At 38.9% G+C, this 22,404-nt stretch overlaps 1 pseudogene across 1 annotated transcript; it reads right to left on the minus strand.

Annotated features, from left to right (window-relative positions):
* Positions 1–15,113: 15,113 nt before the first annotated feature.
* LOC117087889 lies at positions 15,114–18,016 on the minus strand (annotated as a pseudogene). The gene has a single exon (XR_004438937.1). The product of XR_004438937.1 is annotated as an SIN3-HDAC complex-associated factor-like (transcript).
* Positions 18,017–22,404: the final 4,388 nt, after the last annotated feature.

The following is a 22,404-nucleotide window of genomic DNA, read 5'->3' on the forward strand; positions in this document are numbered from 1 at the left end:
GATTTTAATATGCTTGTTTCGAAAATTGATTAAGTAGACAGAAAATCGGTAATCATTTAGAAGCATTAAACAACACTACCAATATAACCTAATTAACAATTATAAGCCACTCTTCCCAAGGATATCAGAATATAGATTCCCTTTTTTTTTTTTTTTTGAGACTGAGTCTCGCTATCACCCAGGCTGGAGTGCAGTGGCCGGATCTCAGCTCACCGCAAGCTCTGCCTCCCAGGTTCAGGCCATTCTCCTGCCTCAGCCTCCGGAGTAGCTGGAACTACAGGCGCCCGCCACGTCGCCCGGCTAGTTTTTTGTATTTTTTAGTAGAGACGGGGTTTCACTGTGTTAGCCAGGATGGTCTCGATCTCCTGACCTCGTGATCCACCCGTCTGGGCCTCCCCAAATGCTGGGATTACAGGCTTGAGCCACTGCGCCCGGCTATACATTCCTTTTTAAGTGTACATGGAACATTGACCAAGATTGATTGTATTTTACTCCGTTGAACAAAGTTCAAAAAGATTAGATAACATTAAGTCATAGAAAGTATGGTCTTTGATTGCAGTGAAAATAATTTGAAATCAATAACAGAATGTTATCTACACATTGGTATAGTATAGGAAGTTAAGAAAAAACAAATTTAAAATGTTATAAAAATCTTCCAACATTTGGAAACTAAAAAAAAGCCTTCTAAACACATGGGCCAAAGAAGAATAAAAGATGAAATCAGAAAGTATTTTGAACAGAAGGAATATGAAACTACAATGTCAATATTTGTAAGAAGAAGCTAAAGTATGTTGAGAGAATTTTATTTTTATTTATTTATTTTTTTGAGATGGTGTTTCTTGTTGCCCAGGCTGGTGTGCAATGGTATGATCTCGGCTCACTGCAACCTCCGCCTCCTGGATTCAAGCGATTCTCCTACCTCAGCCTCTTGAGTAGCTGGGATTACAGGCATACGCCACCACGCCCGAATGATTTTGTATTTTTATAGGGTTTCTCCCTGTTGGTCAGGTTGGTCTTGAACTCCCGACCTCAGGTGATCCGCCACCTCAGCCTCCCAAAGTGGCTGGCATTACAAGCGTGAGCCACCATGCCCGGCCTGTTGAGGGAGTTTTTATAGGACCAAATGCCTACAAAGGAAAATGAAAACAAGGACTGACCAAGTCACTTTAAGAAACTAGTAAAAGAAGAGCAAATAAAACCCAAGGTAGCCTGGCGTGGTGGCTCATGCGTGTAATCCCAGCACTTTGGGAGGCTGAGACAGGCGGATCATGAGGTCAGGAGATCAAGACTGTCCTGGCTAACATGGTGAAACTCTGTCTCTACTAAAAATACAAAAAAAAAAAAAAACCCCAAAAAACAAAACAAAAAACAAAAAAATTAGCCAGGCGTGGCGGCGGGTGCCTGTAGTCCCAGCTACTCCGGAGGCTGAGGCAGGAGAATGGCGTGAACCTGGGAGGTGGAGGTTGCAGTGAGCCGAGATCATGCCACTGCACTCCAGCCTGGGAGACAGGGCGAGACTCTGTCTCAAAAAAAAAAAACCGGGTAAGCAGTAGAAAGGAAATAATAAAAATTAGACTAGACGTCAACAAAGTAAGAAAGTAGAAGGAACAATAATGGAAATCAAGACTACTACTATAAGCTGGTATTTTAAGAAGATTAATGAAATAAACAAACTTCTAGCCAGACCGATCAGGAAAAAAAGAGAGAACACTCAAAATTATCAGTGTCAATAAATCAGAGAAGTTAAAGCATTACAGACATTACAAGTATTACTACAGATATTACAGGAATAACAAGGGAATATTATGAACACCTTTATGACTATAAACTTGACAACTTAGATGAAATGGGTGAATCCTTTGACAGACACAAACTGTAAGAGTTAATTCAAGAATAAATAAATAAACTGAATAAGCCCACATCTATAAATGAAATTTAATTTGTAGGAAAAACTTTTTCAGAAAAAACACTCAAAGCGTAAATGAATTCACTGTAGAGTTCTATCAAGGACTTAAGGAAGAAACAGAACTCTTCACCCCAAATCAACAGAAGATACATTCTTCTCAGCACCACATCGCACTTATTCTAAAATTGACCACATAGTTGGAAGTAAAGCACTCCTCAGCAAATGTAAAAGAACAGAAATTATAACAAACTGTCTCTCAGACCACAGTGCAATCAAACTAGAACTCAGAATTAAGAAACTCACGCAAAACCACTCAACTACGTGGAAACTAAACAACCTGCTCCTGAAACGACTGTTGGGTACATGAGGAAATGAAGGCAGAAATAAAGATGTTCTTTGAAACCAATGAGAACAAAAACACAACATACCAGAATCTCTGGGACACATTTAAAGCAGTGTGTAGAGGGAAATTTATAGCACTAAATGTCCAGAAGAGAAAGCAGGAAAGATCTAAAATTGACACTCTAACATCACAATTAAAAGAACTAGAGAAGCAAGAGCAAGCAAACACATTTGAAAGCTAGCAGAAGCAAGAAATAATTAAGATTAGAGCAGAACTGAAGGAGATAGAGACACAAAATACCCTTCAAAAAATCAATGATCCCAGGAGCTAGTTTTTTGAAAAGATCAACAAAATTGATAAACTGCTAGCAAGACTAATACAGAAGAAAAGAGAGAAAAATCAAGAAGACACAATAAAAAATGATAAAGGGGATATCACCACTGATCCCACAGAAGTACAACCTACCTATAAACACCTCTACGCAAATAAACTACAAGATCCAGAAGAAATGGATAAATTCCTGGACACATACACCCTCCCAAGAGTAAACTAGAAAGAAGTTGAATCCCTGAATAGATGAATAACAGGCTCTGAAATTGAGGCTATAATTAATAGCCTACCAACCAAAAAAAAGTCCAGGACCAGACAGATTCACAGCCAAATTCTACCAGAGGTACAAAGAGGAGCTGGTACCATTCCTTCTGAAATTATTCCAATCAATAGAAAAAGAGAGAATCCTCCCTAACTCATTTTATGAGGCCAGCATCATCCTGATACCAAAGCCTGGCAGAGACACAGCAAAAAAAGAGAATTTTAGACCAATATCCCTGATGAACATTGATGTAAAAATCGTCAATAAAATACTGGCAAACCGCATCCAGCAGCACATCAAAAAACTTATCCACCATGATCAAGTGGGCTTCATCCCTGGGATGCAAGGCGGTTCAACAGACACAAATTAATAAATGTAACCCATCATGTAAACAGAACCAAAGACAAAAACCACATGATTATCTCAATAGATACAGAAAAGGCCTTTGACAAAATTCAACAGCCCTTCATGCTAAAAACCCTAATAAACTAGGTATTGATGGGACGTATCTCAAAATAATAAGAGCTATTTATGACAGACCCACAGCCAATATCATACTGAATGGGCAAAAACTGGAAGCATTCCCTTTGAAAACTGGCACAAGAGAGGGATGCCCTCTCTCACCACTCGTATTCAACACAGTGTTGTAAGTTCTGGCCAGGGCAATCAGGCAGGAGAAAGAAATAAAGGGTATTCAATTAGGAAAAGAGGAAGTCAGATTGTCCCTGTTTGCAGATGACATGATTGTATATTTAGAAAACCTCATCATCTCAGCCCAAAATCTCCTTCAGCTGATAAGCAACTTCAGCAAAGTCTCAGGATACAAAATCAATGTGCAAAAATCACAAGCATTCTTATACACCAATAACAGAGAAACAGAGAGCCAAATCATGAGTGAAGTCCCATTCACAATTGCTTCAAAGAGAATAAAATACCGAGGAATCCAACTTACAAGGGATGTGAAGGACTTCTTCAAGGAGAACTACAAACCACTACTGAATGAAATAAAAGAGGACAAAAACAAATGGAAGAACATTCCATGCTCATGGATAGGAAGAATCAATTTTGTGAAAATGGCCATACTGCCCAAGGTAATTTATAGATTCAATGCCATCCCCATTAAGCTACCAATGACTTTCTTCACAGAATTGGAAAAAACTACTTCACAGTTCATATGGAACCAAAAAAGAGCTCTCATTGCCAAGTCAATCCTAAGCCAAAAGAATAAAGCTGGAGGCATTACACTACCTGACTTCAAACTATACGACAAGGCTACAGTAACCAAAACAGCATGGTACTGGTACCAAAACAGAGATACAGATCCATGGAACAGAACAGAGCCCTCAGAAATAATACTACACATCTACAACCATCTGATCTTTGACAAACCTGACAAAAACAAGAAATGGGGAAAGGATTCCCTAATTATTAAATGGTGCTGGGAAAACCGGCCAGCCGTATGTAGAAAGCTGAAACTGGATCCCTTCCTTACACCTTATACAAAAATTAATTCAAGACGGATCAACAACTTAAATGGTAAACCTAAAACCGTAATAACCCTAGAAGAAAACCTAGGCAATACCATTCAGGACATAGGTGTGGGCAAGGACTTCATGACTAAAACAGCAAAAGCAATGGCAACAAAAGCCAAAATTGACAAATGGGATCTAATTAAACTAAAGAGCTTTTGCACAGCAAAAGAACTACCATCAGAGTGAACAGGCAGCCTACAGAATGGGAGAAAATTTTTGCAATCTACTCATCTGACAAAGGGCTACCATCCAGAACCTACAAAGAACTCAAACAAATTTACAAGAAAAAAACAACCCCATCAAAAAGTGGGCAAAGGATATGAACAGACACTTCTCAAAAGAAGACATTTATGCAGCCAACAGACATATGAAAAATGCTCATCATCACTGGCCATCAGAGAAATGCAAATCAAAACCACAATGAGATACCATCTTACACCAGTTAGAATGGTGATCATTAAAAAGTCAGGAAACAACAGGTGCTGGAGAGTGTGTGGAGAAATCGGAACACTTTTACACTGTTGGTGGGACTGTAAACTAGTTCAACCAGTATGGAAGACAGTATGGCGATTCCTCAAGGAGCTAGAACTAGATGTACCATTTGACCCAGCCATCCCATTACTGGGGATATACCCAAAGGATTAAATCATGCTGCTATAAAGACACATGAACATGAATGTTTATTGCAGCACTATTCACAATAGCAAAGGCTTGGAACCAACCCAAATGTCCATCAGTGATAGACTGGATTAAGAAAATGTGGCACATATACACCATGGAATACTATGCAGCCATAAAAAAGGATGAGTTAATGTCCTTTGGAGAGACATGCATGGATGCAGCTGGAAACCCTCATTCTGAGCAAACTATCACAAGGACAGAAAACCAAAAATCACGTGTTCTCACTCATAGGTGGGAATTGAACAGTGAGAACTCTTGGACACAGTGTGGGGAGCATCACACACTAGGGCATGTTGTGGGATTGGGGGTGAGGGGAGGGATAGCATTAGGAGATATACCTAGTGTAAATGATGAGTTAATAGGTGCAGCACACCAACGTGGCACATGTATACATATGTAACAAACCTGCACATTGTACACATGTACCCTAGAACTTTAAGAAAAAAAAAAAGAACAACTGTATGTTGGGCATAAGACAATGCCCTATCATCAGAAACTTATAATTAAGCTAAATAAATGTTAAACTATGACAAATAAAAAAATTAAAATAGTCTTAGCTAATTTGTCATAGCTTATACTTCACATCCCGTATTGGAACCTGAAATACACAACTAATGGGTTCTTGTATTTTGAAAAACAATAATTTTTAGAATTTCTTATAACTCCTGAGCCAGCCACAAGTGCCCTTATGTGGAGTACATTAAGACGAAGGCCTACTTGGGCTACTTTTAATTTGCTTCCATTCTGTAATATGATACTAAATGCAGATGTCTTTCCAGTATTAATTTCTATCTACATGGCAGAATTTCATTAAGTTCGGCCAGCCCCATTTTAATTAAGCATCCTTACATTTGTTGTGCACTGTCTGTGCTTTTGACCCATCAGAACAAGCACTTAGTCAATTAACTCTTTTATTAACCAGTTGATTTTTGCTCTAGGTCCCTACCTTCTCTTACCAGTTAGAAATGAACATGAAAGGCAGAGAAATTGATTCCTTTCATTTCTAAAAGGCAACAATAAATAATAAAACATTTCAAACAATAAATAATAAAACATTTCAAACATTTCAGTGAGGAACCTAAATACGAATAAAAAATACCTGCCATTTATTCTGGGATGTAAAAATGGACTGGTTGCAGTAGCATCGTATTTGAATAAATCATATTGTCACACTGACCTTTATTGATATACTGTTTCCCAACTTAAAGCATCAATCCTGCTGCTTAAAAGATCTTTTGTTGTACAAGACCTGCAGATCCATCAGGTAACGAAATAATGATTTGCCATCTGTGGACTACCTAAATCAATAATTTAACAAGATCCTCAGTAGCTTCCTCCCAGCCCCTCACCCCACTCTGTTGCCTGTGTTTGCAATTTCAGTTATGCAATTTACTGCTATCATTAGGGACAAAAAAATTCTATATAATTGAAGGAAAATACAATGTATAGCATTTGGCTTCTTCAGGTTTTGTGTATTTCTAGAACATACTGTATGGCTTAATTTGAGTGAAACGGCTGTGGCTAGCAAAGAGTGTAATTTTTGTTTGTTTGTTTGAGACAGGGTCTCATTCTTTTGCCCAGGCTCACTGCGACCTCCACCTCTTGGGCTCAAACGATCCTCCTACCTCCGCCTCCCAAGTAGCTGGGACTATGGACTATAGGTGCCCGTCACCTCACCCAGCTATTTTTTTTGTATGTTTTGGAGAGATGGAATTTTGCCATGTTGCCCAGGCTGGTCTCAAACTCTTGGGCTCAAGTGATCCACCCGCCTCGGCCTCCCACAGTGCTGGAATATAAATCTGTTTTAATATAATTATTTTAGGCAAATAAAATTGTTCTCAGAGGAATCAAAGGGCTTAAACTCAACATACCTTTCCCCCAATTTTGTTTTGGGTCAGGATGATTTGTGCAAGTATAGAAAATGTATTTTTCTAAAGCCATCATTGGGATAGATATGTGTGTATGCTAATTCATGAAAATTGGACGTAATTTGGAATATGTAGTATGCTTGTTTACCCTAATTACTTACAAAATACATATTTAAAAAAGTAAAAGATGGATGAAAGCTTTCTAAGTCCTCATTCTCTTTTAACAACTATTCTTATTGTCAGTATTCTCCCAGTGGAAAAGGGTATTTGACATATTGGTTTTCTAAGAACTCAAGATAAGGACATGGAAATCTGATACTTTTACTAGCTGGCTGTTAACTGATTAAGCAAGTACTGTTAACTGATTGAACCCAGTTTCCTCCTATTTCTTCTTGAGTGTTTTATATATGCTCTGTTTAACTTGAGAGTTAGCTTTGAAGTTCTGATGATACTAGTGTGTAGGGGCTCAGAAATTGATACTCCAAAATATGGCATCGTGACATGTTGAGTTGAAGAAACCTCAAGGTCTCTCTAATCTTCCCCCTGCCACCCGCTGTCTCTTCCAAAGAGATTGAAGTTCCTTCATCTGCCTAAGATCCAGCCTCACCAAGGAGAATAATTGTGTTTTCTTCCTCTCCCTGTTATTTCCTTATTTATTGTGGAAAAGAACACCAAGATGTGACCACACCTGAGCAGATTTTTTAATGAATATAATGACAGTCTCCGAAGATCATTTAAATTCCAAACAGAGCTGTTTCCAAGTTTCCTGCTCCAATCATTCTCCCCAGTAATTATTTATTACCCATCAATAGAATTTTTTTCTCCTACTCCCATAACTCGTTTTACTGGGATCCAAGCTCCCCTTCTTTCTACAGCCTCAAGACGATATGTAAGTTTCTGTAACTCATTGGGAAGTTGGGTCTTCATTCTGAAGGCTGTGGTGTATACATGTTAAATAAGTTCACATGTCTTCTATTAATCAGTCTGCTCATGTCAGTGATTTCTTAGAGAACCGAGTGTCTAAGGCCCCACAATAGTGATACCAATGGTCATTCGTTACTGAGCATCTACTATGTTACAGGTACCTTATAAACATTACCTATAACCTTCACTACAACCCATTAAGATCTGTATTATTATCCTCGTTTTCCAGCCAAGGAGCCAGAGACGTCGGGCAATCTGTTTAGGGTTAGCTGGGCTTACATGGCAGAAGTGAAATTAAAATCAAGGCCTGCCACACAGGGTCTTATGCTTCTCCTGCCCCGCCATACTGCCTCTCCGTGATATAATGTCTGTGAAAGTGCCATGGAAAAGCTAAAGGATTAGATTAAACAGATGCACAGTGGTATTCTAGCCATTATAGTGATTAATAGGCTTCATGAAATGCAGGACCTGACACTCAGAGGTGATGTTGCCTTTTCCTTGAATGGGAGTTGCACTGTGCTATTAGACACATAATTATAGTGCAGTTTTTCAAAGGCAAATCTTTGCCACCATCTTCCTGCATGGCCTTGCTAGCTCTCCAGGAGAAGCAAAAAATAACAACGCTGATTGATTTCCCTTTGCCACTTGCTTCAAGTGGTTTCCATTTTAACGCCCGTCCCAATTGGGCTTTCATTGTCATTTGGAGCTGCTGATATTTCAGCCTCCACATAGGCTAAACAGTTGGGCTCCTCAGCAAGTTCAAAATGTCGGCACAGCAGGGAAAAAAACATGCTATCTTTTCTAAAAACTGTTTTGGTGGTTCTATTAGAAGGCATAACTCTCCTTTATATAGTAGTAGGCAACAGTCTTGCCATTCCCTTTATCCCTTACCACCCCTCCAAAAAAGAAACACTTTTAATTGATGAAATTTTCAGAGATTTCTGTGACCAAACTCAAATGTCACAATAATACAAGGTCAACTGATTTGAATTGTTAAGTTCTTTATTAAATAGCATATCTGTGGATTCCAAAGCCTCAATGAGAAAAAAATATCCATTTTATAAAGTGCACTCATGCTATTTCATGACAAAGTCGAAAGGTTACACAGAAGTTTTACAAAATGGTTTATACAGTGCAATGTTGTTACCTAAGGCTGGGAAATAATACAGTCCTGGTTTGCATCCCAACTCTGGACACAATTTCCTGTGTCCTTGACTAAGTGCAGCTTTGGATCCTAAGGATGGTGGGAATATTTGTGTCTTTAACAAGTAGGTTGCCTCTTTGGAATATCTTTCAGTTGACTCTGGCTACTTTAGACATTTTCTGTTTTTATCTTACTTCTTCCTCTAGTGATGTCAATCAGGCACACAAACTTTATCGAGTATATACTATGATCTAGGCGTTAGACATCAAAAGAAGATGACTAAACGGCATGTAGATGTGGGCAGCTCTCTCTGTATCTGCATTACTTCCTGTGTCATGTACTGGATTAATATATGTTAGACTGAGTTGGTAGGTTACATCTCACTTACTGAAACCTCCTTTGCAAAATTATGACAGTAAGAGAAATACGAGATAACTGACTCCATCTTGTTTCTGATCTCCAAGCTGCCCTTGGTCATTCCTGGGCATAAGCCAAGTAACTTTAGGTAAAATTTAGTTTGTAGTTTTACTTAAAAGCAAGGACAATAATAGTCCCTCCCTAAAACTAACCCCCCTCCTCGCTCAGGGACTGAAAACTGCCTTTATAGGACTAAATGAAAGGCCACGGGAATAGGATTATGAGAGAGGCCTCAATTCTGCTAAGTATGAAGGCATAGTTTCTAGAACCCATTACTGCCCAGGAATCATGTGGCCAGAGGTCACAAGACTTGAGACTTCCCTAATTTCTCCTATGGATAACGTCACTATTGTGGAAGCTAAGATTGCTTTTTTTGAGATATATTTTAGACTCACCCCATCCAGACTTGTGACTCAACTGCCCCTATAGCCCCACCCAGAGGCAGACTCAGTGCACGAGGACTGTTTCCCACACCCCTATGATTTCATCTCCAACCAATCAGCAGTACCCATTACCTAGCTCCCTGCCCATCAGATTGTCCATAAAAAGCCTAACTTTTAAGCCTCCAGGGAGACCGATTTGAGTAATAACTCCAGTTCTCTTGCATGGGCCAGTCTTGTGTCAATTAAACTCTTTCTGTACTGCAATGCTGAGATCTCAGTGGATTGATTTTGTTTGTGCAAAAGGCAGGAAGAATCCACTGGATGGTTACACTACCCAGGACAAAAGAGGAACCATGCACTAGACAAAGCTACATTTAGGTTAAAAAAAGAAACCTGACTATTTGAGGGGTGGCCGGGAGGCTTGTCTACTTCCCATCTGTCCTCCTCTAACAGGAAAAACTACTGGCAGTCCAATTTATAATTTGTAAATGAATTGGGTTCTTAAAACTGTGTTTATAATAGGAAGAACAAAGACTTTATGCTTTATTAACTACCAGCAAATAAAGCAAAAAGGCAAAAAATAAAAATAAAAATAAAAGTCCAAGCTGAGGAGGAGGAGAAAAAGTAAGTTTTCTATTTTTTTTCTACATCAATTCCAGGCAATATTTTGTAACAGAAGTTTAATTAGCTATCAGATTTCTCCAAGCTCAGTCTCCTTGCTCAATTTCTTCTGATCCTCTATTCCAATGCTCAGAAATACAGGTTCATTTTTAACTGTTGGATCATCACTAAAACACCCCACTGTGCTCTACCTAAACTTCAAAGTACTTAATGGCTCCAAATAATTATTTCCTTATTCCAATCAAATTTATTATTCTATCATTATCAGTTAATATTTAACAGATAGATTTTTATTAAGTTAATTTATACCAATATATAAATGATTGATATCCCTTTAATGTTTCTGTGATAGTTTCAGTTTTAAAGACGAATGCCTGTTACCACACAGGGTATCCTAGAGATGTGCAATTAATGAAGTCTGAGACAAAACTGCAGAAAGTATTATATAACGGGAATTTGATCAAGACATTTTTCAGTAACTCATTTATTTATTTCACTGCAACTTTCTATGTATAAGACTGTGTTCGAAACAATATACGAAACAAATTTCACCTATTTGTAACTTCAATTTAAAGAATTTCTCTTTCCAATAGAGGAAATAGATCATTAAAATAATGACTGGTAAGTGCAATTGTAAAGATATAAGAAGTCATTTGGCACATATTTCAAACATCTTTCCTTCCAGATAACCTTTTCTGGATTTTCAGGTTCAGGTGAGTCTCAAAGGATGTATATGAGCCAGCCATAGAAAGAAAAACGGGAATTAGAAAGTGGGAAACATGTTTTGGTCAAAGGCATTATATAGGTCAGAGTCTCAGCAGGTAGCCCACACCATAGGGATGATCAAGGAGACTTTAACAAAGAGACCATTCATGAACCTAAATGCAGGGTCAGGAAAATCAGCAAGGGAAAAGCTAGGAGCTGGTACCATCCTTAGGCTTGAAGGGGCAAGGTGAAGGAACAATTACCTACACTGAGTAAGACCTGTAGCCATGGCCCTGAAGAAGAACACGCCCTTCATCAGAGAAACAATAGCCATTGCCAAATCATGGCCTGGTAGGAAAGAAGCCAGGGAACAAATACCCTGACTTATCCTTCTAACCCTCTGATCTTCTAGAGTTTCCTATAAGCTGAAGCCAACACAAAGCCAAAGGGTGTGAGAATCCTGTTCTTCTGAAGCAAGAGAAAGAAGAGTGAAATTAGAGGGAAAAAATTAGGACAACCTGCTGGGCATTGTGTCTCACGCCTGTAATCCCAGCACTTTGGGAGGCTGATGTGAGTGAATCGCTTGGGCTAGGAGTTCAGAACCAGCCTGGACAACACAGGGAGACTTGTCTCTCCAAAAAAAAAAAAAAAAAAAAAAAAAAATGCCAGGCATGGTGGTGTGCACCTCTGGTCCTCGCTACTCGGGAGGCTGAGGCAGGAGAATCATTTAAGTCTGGGAGGTCAAGGTTGCAGTGAGCCGAGATCGTGTCAATGCACTCCAGCCTGGGTGATGGAGTGAGACCCTGTCTCAAACAGTAACAACATCAACAACAACAACAACAAAAAAAACCCGGCACAGCCATATAGAGTTTTAGTAAATCAAAATCATTTTGAATTTTCTTTTGCTCAAGCATAAGTTCTGAAGAGGAAAGTGACAAGAATGAAAACAAGTGCGATCCTATGCCTTACGTGCCTGGAAACTTTCCATAGTTTTTCATCACCATTTGAATAAAGCTTGTAACATGTCATAAAAACCCTTCAGGTTCTAGCCTGCTCTGTGATGCTCTAGACTTATAGGTGATTCTAGAAGCCCTGATGAGGAGGAAGCGGAGCTGGCCTGGAGGTGAACACAACAGTTTGTGATCTAGGAGAAAAATGATGACTACTTGAACTAAGGCAATTGAACTAATGGAAATTAAGATGGTAGGGAAGATCAAGCTTTGAGAATGTGTTGAAAATAAAATCATCAAGACTTAGTGATTGAGGTGTGGGAAAGTATAGCCAGGTGGCAAGGGGGACTATCAGATTTCTGGTTGTTCACCAGAGGGATGGAACTGCCAGAAATCAAATGAACACATAATGAAAAAGGTCGAATAATTGTTTGCACATATGCAGCAAATAACTGATACTCAAGTACGGTATGATGTGTTCAGTAGAGATTTAGGTTGGGATATAGATTTCAGAGGACTTGCATAGGAAATGTACAACATGCATATTCCTAGAACTGCCAGTAACTTGGAGATGGTGTAGTAGAAGACCCTATGGAAAACAGGAAAAATAGTCTCCTACTATAAGAAGAATGAGGAGAGTGGGAATGGTAAAAATTACTCTGTTGGACATATCAATTAGAAAGCCATTGGTGACCTTTGGAAAATGTGGCTTTACTGGAATGGTCAAATACATGATCATGGAAGTTTTAGGAATAAAAGAGAGGTTTGGACATGAAGGCAATGGGTACAGATAATTCCTCTGAGAGGGGAGGTACAATATGGGTGATTAAGGAAGACTCAGAGTCAAGGAAGAGGATTGATAGATGAGCAAGCGAGACTTGCTTAATTGTTGGTGAGAAAAAGCAACAAGGGAAGAAGATTTGAAGATACATGGTAGAGAATGTCTGATAGATGAAGAGCTGAATTGAGAGTTGACAAAATTCGGAGTATTTAAAATTTCAATGGAAGTTGATATTTCCACATTAGGTATATGAAATGTTTTTAAACTGAATTTTGGAACTGCAATACAGTTACAACTGAATGATAAAATTGTTCCCATAGTCTGTCTCTAGGAGTAGAAATCCAAAAACATTGTCGGAAGCAATTAGAACATATTATAGAACAAGTAATTTATTATTGCAATAAATTATAATAATACGATAAATAAGAATTTATTATTATTATTATTGCTAGTAAGCAGCCAGAAGATGGAAGTGACTTGCCCAAAATTGTAAATGCCAAGTAGTGTCTAGAACTGAGCACCACCACTTCTAAATGTGCTCATAATTCCCACTCATTCTTAACCTTTATTTTAAAATCAACTTAGATTTTACTGGTTAAATCACTTCTCTCTGTTTGTCTCTTTCTCTCCGTGTGTTGATGTGTGTTCTTTACTTTTCTTGTAAATAGACTTTTATCTCTTTTACTTTTCACAAGTTTGCTCATTAAAAATACGAAGCCATTCTACTCCATCCTACCCTGGCCACTAAATTTATGAACAGCATTAAACTGCATATTATTAAAATCAAGTAGCAGCTAAGAGGATGGGTTCTGAAATTATGCTACATGGTTTCAAACCCTATCTCAGCCACTTAATGGCTATTTAACGTTAGACAGTACTTAACTGCTCTATGTCTCAGTTTTACCATCTGCATAGTAAAATCAACATACTAAATCATAGCCGTGGGAGGATTAAAGAGCAAATGCATGTAATTAACACAGTTGACTTTAAAAAAAATCAACTGATGTTTATTTTTTTTTTTTCTGTAGTAGTAGCATTGGTGGTGGTACCAGTAGTTATACTATGACTAGATCAAATAATAATTCAAGTAATAATTTGCTCAGGAAAATAATTCATTAAATAAACTCTGGTCATGCCATATGGTTCATATTCCAAGCAGACAATCCTTCCAAAATTGGGCAAACATCCAGCCAGCCATAGTTGTAAGATGAAATAAAAAAATGTGCAGATCTAGGCAAACAAAACTGAGTTTCTATTAGCATCAGTATTAGAAGAGTCTTTTCCTGGAATTGCATGATGACAGCTATCATCTTCTACACTCTGCCTCAACCAGGGAGGAGAAATCCACTGGGCAGGGTAAGTGTCCTGGGGCTCACCACAAAGTACATCCTCTCTAAATGTGAAGCTCTGTGTTCATAGAGGATAAGTTTTGCTGATTCATTGTGTGGTTCTTGTTCGTGCTGGCTAAGACTGAAAACTTGGGCAGCTAAAATATGATTATCCTCTTTTCAGACAGAAAGTCTGGTCTGCCTTGAGCTCTAAATTCTATATTCATGCCTTCCTATGCCCTTATCATTCATATCAATGAAGACAGAATGTAAGTAGCAATGGGTATTAAATCATTTGAATGAGTTAAAAAATAAATACTCATATCTTTTCACTTGGCAAGATATATTTGATAGCTTATCTGCTCTGACCAAGGACTTGCTTTGACTAATACTGAATCTTCCCATATCTTGTGGGTAGATGGGGGTAGGGTTTCTGCTGGAGAAACTGTCAACCAAAAATGGAAAATTTGACAGTAAACCTTCCTGCTTGGTATTGGAGTTTGAGCATTGTGTTGCCTGTTTGTCTGAAAAGAATAAACTATGTTTTATATCTGACTTTTCAAAGGTTCCAAAGATTATGGATAGGCCAAAAGTGATTCATGGTCTATCATTTAAAATATTTGATGAAATGAAGTGAGTTTAGAAAAGAGCTGAAAAAATTAGGGGCAACGAGCTCTAGAGGACTTCATTCAGAGCAAATCATAAACTCTTTGGAAGAGAACACACACTTCAATCTTTCCCAAAATGTGTTCCTTGAGGCACAAACTTTTTCAGAGTATGGGTAGGGGGAATTCATGGTCAAATAAGTTTGAGACACATGGAACAGTAATTATTCCTCTTAAATATATATTCAACACAAGAAGAAGAACTATGTTTGTCTTTGCTGTTTTCAACCCTTATACAAAAACACTCATTTAAGTTTTTTTAAATTTTTTTAAATTTTCTAATAAGACTAGATTTATTCAATACCCTAGTAAAAGTTTTGATTATAAGTATCCAACAGTATAAAAAGTACAAAACAGATCTGTAGATTTCTAATATATTAATACAAAGTGCATGACTACATACAGTACATCCTACAGGCAAAGAGAGGTGGAAGGGGAAAAAGAAGACTGTGGTTGAGGTCTAGTAATAAATAAATAAATACAGAAGTAGAGATGATTCATATTATAGTATATTCTACCACCAATACTGCAGCCAAAATGTACAAAAAAAATCATTTCAAAATAACTCAGGAGGATGATAATGGCTGGACTTTTGTAATTCGCTTCAAAGACTGTGGGAGAGCCGACTCAACTCACTGTATAGTCTGTGCATATGGTGGCTTGTAGCATGTAGGTTTTTTCCAAAAGAAGGAATTATAAAATGTTTAGATTAAGAACTATAAAACTACAGGGTGCCTGTAAAAGGTGGCTTACTCCTTGTTATTATTATACTACCCAACTTTTAAAATGCAGTTTAAAAAATAAGCACTGAGTCTTGTTATGACAAGGCAGGCAAATGCTTCTCCCTCATTCTGAAAAGACTGAACTGGTGATGCTTTTGCTGACTATTCAGAAAAGAGGCAGTAAGAGCACACTGTGGTTTGGGTTCCAGTGAGAGGCTTTTCATGGGGATCTTAGGATTGAAGAATGCTAAGTTCAGGATATCTCAATATTCAGAAAGCCTGACTGAAAGAAGCCAAACCAAAATCATTTAACATGAACACAAACCTCTTTTCTTTTTTTTAGTAAATTTTACTTTTAATACAGAGTGAAAGAAAATAAAAAATAGGCTAAAACAAGTCAAACACCCATTCTACACAGATAAAAACCTTCACAAAGGTCAACGGAAGTAATCCAGAGCTGAAACTGAATTGTGCAGATTTTCAATGGTCATCAAAGTCATGTAACACAAACAAAAGTCAATTATATTTACATACTCAGCAAGCCCTCTAAGAAATGTGCCCCAAGAAGCATTAACCTTTGTTTTGTGCCATCCTGAAGACTTGCACATTTTATTTTTCAGATAGCTTAACATTTTTAATAGAGTGTGCTCTCTACCATGCGGTAATGCTTTGGTACTATTCATACAGGGTCTCGCCTGTCCTAAAGACTTGCCATTTCCCAAAGAGGAGCTTTTGATTCTGCTTTAGAAGTTTTACATAAATTAAAATCTTTATCAAATATTAATATGAAGGGAGGCACAGGATGCAACATATGTAGTCAAGTTACCTCTCTGTACATTTAGAAATTACTTTCTCCTCCAAGGTATTTGCAACAGAAAGCTCAGTCTGTCCTGCTTAATAATCAGTAGTACAGGTTTGAATCATCAGAAGCTTGGCAAGACCTTAATATTTCAGAATTATCAACAACTACCTCTAGGGGCAAGTCCATGTTACTGAGTTATGACAAATTTATTATCGTGAGGGAAAACAAGAGTAGCCAGCCATCTTAAAAAATGCCCCAACCACTGCTTCTCAATACAGAAAGACTAAAAACTACATACAGTTTATCATACAACAAATCCCATCTCTGTCCCCTGAAATTCCCCTAGTTTCATTCATTAGAAGGGGATTAAAAAAAAAAAAAAAGACTTAAAGAGCACTTTACAGCAGCATTCAGCTTTCCTATGAAATACTCGGCATCTTAAATATTATGTACAACTCTTTTTTTAGTAAACTAGACACTGGCTTCAGAGTTTGTGGGACTGGGGGAAATCAACCCATTCAAAACTACTCTAGAAATTGTCTTTTGGCAGAATAGCAGATATCCAAGTTAAAAATAGGAGGGTCATTTGAGACCAGCCTGGCCAACGTGGTGAAACCCCATCTCTACAAAAACTAAAAAATTAGCTGGGTCTGGTAGTGGGCACCTATAAACCCAGTTACTTGGGAGGCTGAGGCAGGAGAATCACTTGAACCCGGGAGGTGGAAGTTGCACTGAGCCAAGATGATGCCACTGCCCTCCAGCCTAGGCAACAAGACCAAAACTCCATCTCCAAAAAAAAACAGAGGGTCAGTTTGTTGCTTTGTGGTCTTTTCAAAATTTAGATGTTTTTTTTTGTTCCCCTTCTACATAAAAACCTCAGTCACCACTCCTGAGTGGAGATGGGCAGGGGCTCTGGCCCCTGCTCCTCTCGCTTCTCGGCAGCTGCTTTCTTATTGCTGCAGCAAGGCTTGAAGAGATGTGTGTCAATGAGAACTTCCCCAAAATGGCCTTTATAGATGATCCCACAACATATCTTCTGTCTTTTCCAGTATGTGAGATCTAAAAAGGAAAAAACTGGTGTTCTGTTAGAACCAGAAGCCATCTCTGTATCTGAGCCGTCATCTGACTGGTTACTGTAACAAGGAGATTGAGCTGGGGAGGCACTTGAGGTGGTACTGTGAGCATCAGAATTATGACGTTTAAATTCATTCTGCAGTTTACTGATCTGGTTGCTTTTTATCCTGTTCCCAGATAGTTTTCACTTTCTTTGGTTTCAATGTAGTCTTTAGACTGGGTCCAGCCCTTGCATCTACCACATGATTCCAGTTTTTTTTTGATCCTGCTGGCAACTTCTTCCATCTTTTCACAAGCAGGACACAGGCATTGCAGATGTCTCCTGAACGAGTCTCATGCAATCCAAAACAGCTCTGGAAGTCCTTTTCATAGCGTTTACTGTCAGTGAATGGAGAACTGGAGGACTTAGCTCTGCAAATACAGCAGCCCTCTATACTTCGGTACATCTTTGGCTTGTGAAAACCAAACATCTTTTCTTCTGGGCAATAGTCTTCCAAAAGCAGCCGTTCCATGCGCAATAACGTCCCCGAGGTGCGGAGTGCACGCCAGGCCAGTCCCCCTCAAGCGCTCCCTCCTCCTCAACTACCTTGTCTCTTACGTTTTTTTTTTAAACACTGATTGATATCCCAGGGATTAATCTAGAGTTCTGTTGAATACACTGTCAATTGCTTAGATTGAAAAAGTATTCCGTTTGTAGTGAGTAGAAAGTAGGAAGCCATTATGTCAGATTTTCACAGCGTCCTTCAAAAGAGTGTTCTAGGAAACCTCTCAATGACAGTTTTCCTATATTGATTTCCATTTTGTTCAGTACTAAAGATGGATCTTTCATCAGCAAGAACTCTGGAAAAGATGATTAAGATGGGATACTTACCCTCTCTGAACTAAAAATTATTAAAATTTAATTTAGGTTTAATTTACTTTATATATTTGAAGGTTTTGATTTGCATTTCTCTAATAACCAGTAATGATGAGTTTTTTTTTCATTTGTTTGTTGGCTGCATAAATGTCTTCTTTTGAGAATTGTCTGTTCACATCCTTCACCCACTTTTTTTGGGGTTGTTTTGTTCTTGTAAATTTGTTTGAAGGTGATATTGTTATAGTCATAGCTTTAAATTTTTTTTAACAGTTCAAGAAGTCTCAGATACCCACTCTCTTGACCAAGAGAGAAAGGGATAGAATTACAACAACGTTTTTTGGTGATTATGTGACTTTCTCTCGCTAAGTATGTCCTGGCAGGAATAAAAGGGTTTAGAATCATTGGGGTGGTGGGCAGCTGTAATGAGGTGGTTTAGAGTCAGACTCAGCCTTTCCTACTGGTTTTGAATGGTGAACCCATAGAAGGTGTATTATTGCATTTTTCTGAATAGGAGTTTCTCCATCTGGATTGCAAGGATATATTACTGCCTATCTTAGAATGCAGAATAGTAAAATTAGAAATTCTACTGGGAGTAGTAGAATTAGAAAATGTAGGTAAAGTGCTTGGTACATACAGGTGCTCATCAAATATTGGTTAGTTTATATTTTTTTCCTGCACAGCAGTGATTCTCAACTGGGAGCAATTTTGTACCACCAGTCACACACCCAGAAGACACTTGGTGATAATATCTGGAAGCACCTTTGGTTGTCATAGCTGAGGGGAAGTGCTGTTGGGACCTGGCGAGTAGAGGCCAGGGATACTGGTAAACATCCTGCATACACAGGAAAGCCCTCATAACAAATAATTATCCAGTCCCAAATGTTGACAGTGCCAAGACTGAGAAACTCTGCTCTATAGCAAGGTAATGACACACCGTCTGCTTCCACTACCAAAGCAGACGGTATTTAGCTATTCCAGCACAGATCAGAGCACATGGAGGCATCTCTTAAGCAGAAAAGAAACAACACTTTGGAGACCAGAAGCATTCAAAACCATGAAAGTTTAAATTCTGAATACTGTGTTCATTTTAATCAATTAGCAGTAATGAATGTACTGTGTTGCTTATAAATCAAAGTCAGTGACAAAGAAAACTCCAAGAAAAAAAAGAGACTAGAAAGTGTTCTGCAGACTCAGCAAGTTAAAAATGTTGAACTTCCTTTTCCCCTTTTTGGCCATGGAGCATGTTTATTTCCCTGTGGAGTTGGAGAATCCACCAGTTGATTTCAAGAAAAAGATCTACCATATTGTATGTCTCAGCTGTGCTTTTTTTCTTTGAGAAAATCAGGCATTAAAATCCATGTCATGAAACGGGGGGACATTTTGGCTTTCAACACAGATATGCTAATAACAGTAGACACTTTGAGATGCCATGCTTCCTACCAGAAAATAGTAATAAAGGGATTAAAAAAGAGTAAAGTGTGTGTGTTTTGTGTGCACATGTGTCATTTTCCTTGTATGCACACACACTGAGTATTTGCTTGGAGATGCTGTATATAGCATCATTTAAGTTGGCTGTAGCTCACATCACCAATAATTTGGAAAAACTTTAGGAAGGACAGAGGTTTATTATTTTTTAAATATGGTAAGTTACAAGCAAAAGTAGAGAGGCTACTTATAGGAACAGTTTGATTTACCTGTAATGCAATTCCAGTGAGACAGCAAGATAGAGTATTGGTTTCTTCTGAGAGTTTTGAGCTCCACAAACCGTTTGAAAGAAACTAAGGAATCAAGGTGAAAGAAGAGAGAGTAAAATTTTTAATAGATAAGCACTTACTTATAAGGAAGCATTTCTTTTGAAAATTGGAAGATATATAGAGAAGCCCTAAGGCGTTCTCACACATGGAATAAAAAACAAATGTAGGTGTTTTCAAGGAGAATAAGAAGGTAGCAGGATCCAGTGAACTCATCTTTTACTCAGTTTCTGATTAGATGAATACACACAGAAAGGCAATCTGCTAGCATCCTCCAAACCTAGAATGCAGACATCTTCAGTGTGGGCATTGATGGCATTCTTTACCCTCAGCAAGGAAGAGCTGTTCTGAGCTGTTCATTTGGATTTCAGTGCCTTTTTAGGCCAGATTCCCTTTTGATTTTTCCTTTGCTTGTTAGAGCTGAGATTCCAAAAAAAGAAAAAGAAAAAAAGAAAATGTATTCGCTTGAGCCCTGATATAGTGGCTTTTCAAATTATTATATTAGGTCTTCATTATTGTAGCTCTGGGAGCTCAGGAATATCACTTCCTCTTTCAGTGCCTCATTTTCTTCATCTGTAAAAAGGGATATTATTATTAATAGTGGCAATCCCAGGGAATAGTTTATGGGAATTAGATGTGAAGCTCTGAGCACAGTGTCTGGCACACACAAACCCCCACATTGTGTTATGCCCAGACCGTTTGTTCCCCGAAAAAGACCACCAGAGTCCAGAGTCAAAGCCAAGCGGCAAGGATCTTTAATGCAAGTTCGAACTTGGTCCCTCCGTTCCACAACATACAGGAGGGCCCTGAACAATGCGTGCGCTTGCCTTTTATAGCCTAATGTAAACAGGACTTGTAAAGTTGCAGAGGAACGAGGGAATTCTCTAGGTTACAGCATTACAATTGGTTAACATTTTAAGTTTATACATTTAGCAGTTTTTTATTGGTTCCCGCGCTCTCACAAACGGCTGTGTTCTTATCGGGGATTTTCCAGGTGGTGTCCTTCTAAAGTTGAGATATATGGTAGTCTTTGAATTGAAAGATATATGGTAGGGAGACATATGGTGGGATATGTTTATACTGGGCTCAGGAAGTTGAGAGATATATGGCAAGCACTAGTAATTAGAACAGAAAAAGAACAAGACAGGGACTTTCACATTGCTTGTCTATACAACATCTGAAATCTATAGATAACATTATCGGTTAGGTCCGGCGTCAACTTTTAACTAGGCTCAAGGCGCCGCCCGGGCTGTCTGCCTGTAGGGTCAACTTCTTCTTTTTTTTTTTTTTTTTTTTTTTTGAGACGGAGTCTCGCTCTGTCGCCCGGGCTGAAGTGCAGTGGCGGATCTCAGCTCACTGCAAGCTCCGCCTCCCGGGTTCACGCCATTCTCCTGCCTCAGCCTCCGGAGTAGCTGGGACTACAGACACCCGCCACGCCCGGCTAGATTTTTGTATTTTTTAGTAGAGACGGGGTTTCACCGTGTTAGCCAGGATGGTCTCGATCTCCTGACCTCGTGATCCGCCCGTCTGGGCCTCCCAAAGTGCTGGGATTACAGGCTTGAGCCACCGCGCCCGGCCCAGGGTCAACTTCTAACTAGGCTCAAGGCGCCGCCCGGGCTGCCTGCCTGTAGATTTCATTTGGTCTCTTTCAATTGCTTGTTGTGAATTGTTAATTTTATTTTTAGTATCATTATTATTTAGGACCTCTAATTACCTCTGTAGATGAGACACTCAGTGTCATCCAAACAGTCATCAAACATTTGTTATTATACTATGACATTCTACAGAATTTCCCAGGCATTGAAGTTTAGAGAAATTATAAAACAATCTGCCATCAAGGAGCTTGCAACAGGAATGGAGGCAGGCATGCAGGCATGATAGCATTATCACGCACATGCGGTGTGGCTATCCTATCAGGCTAGCAGCAGAAAGGGCTATCAAAAAAGGATTGTTGCAGGAGGTGCACTGGAACCAGGTCATGATATATAATGTAGTTTGGATGTTTGTCCTCTCCTAACCCATGTCGAAATGTAATCCCTGGCCAGGCACAGTGGCTCATGCCTGTATTCCCAGCACTTTGGGAGGCCAAGGCAGATGGATCATGAGGTCAGGAGTTCAAGACCAGCCTGGCCAAGATGGTGAAACCCCGTCTCTACTAAAAAATAAAAAGTCCAAAAATTAGCCAGGTGCGGTGGCAGGACCTGGAATCCCAGCTACTTCGGAGGCTGAGGCATGAGAATCGCTTGAACCTGTGTGGCAGAGGTTGCAGTGAGCCAAGATCTCGCCACTACACTCCTGCACTCCGGCCTGGGCGACAGAGTGAGACTCTGTCTCAAAAAAAAAAAAAGAAAAAAAGGAA

The sequence above is a fragment of the Trachypithecus francoisi genome, unplaced genomic scaffold, assembly GCF_009764315.1.
Source record: "Trachypithecus francoisi isolate TF-2019V2 unplaced genomic scaffold, Tfra_2.0 Lachesis_group10, whole genome shotgun sequence".
Lineage (NCBI taxonomy): Eukaryota > Metazoa > Chordata > Mammalia > Primates > Cercopithecidae > Trachypithecus > Trachypithecus francoisi.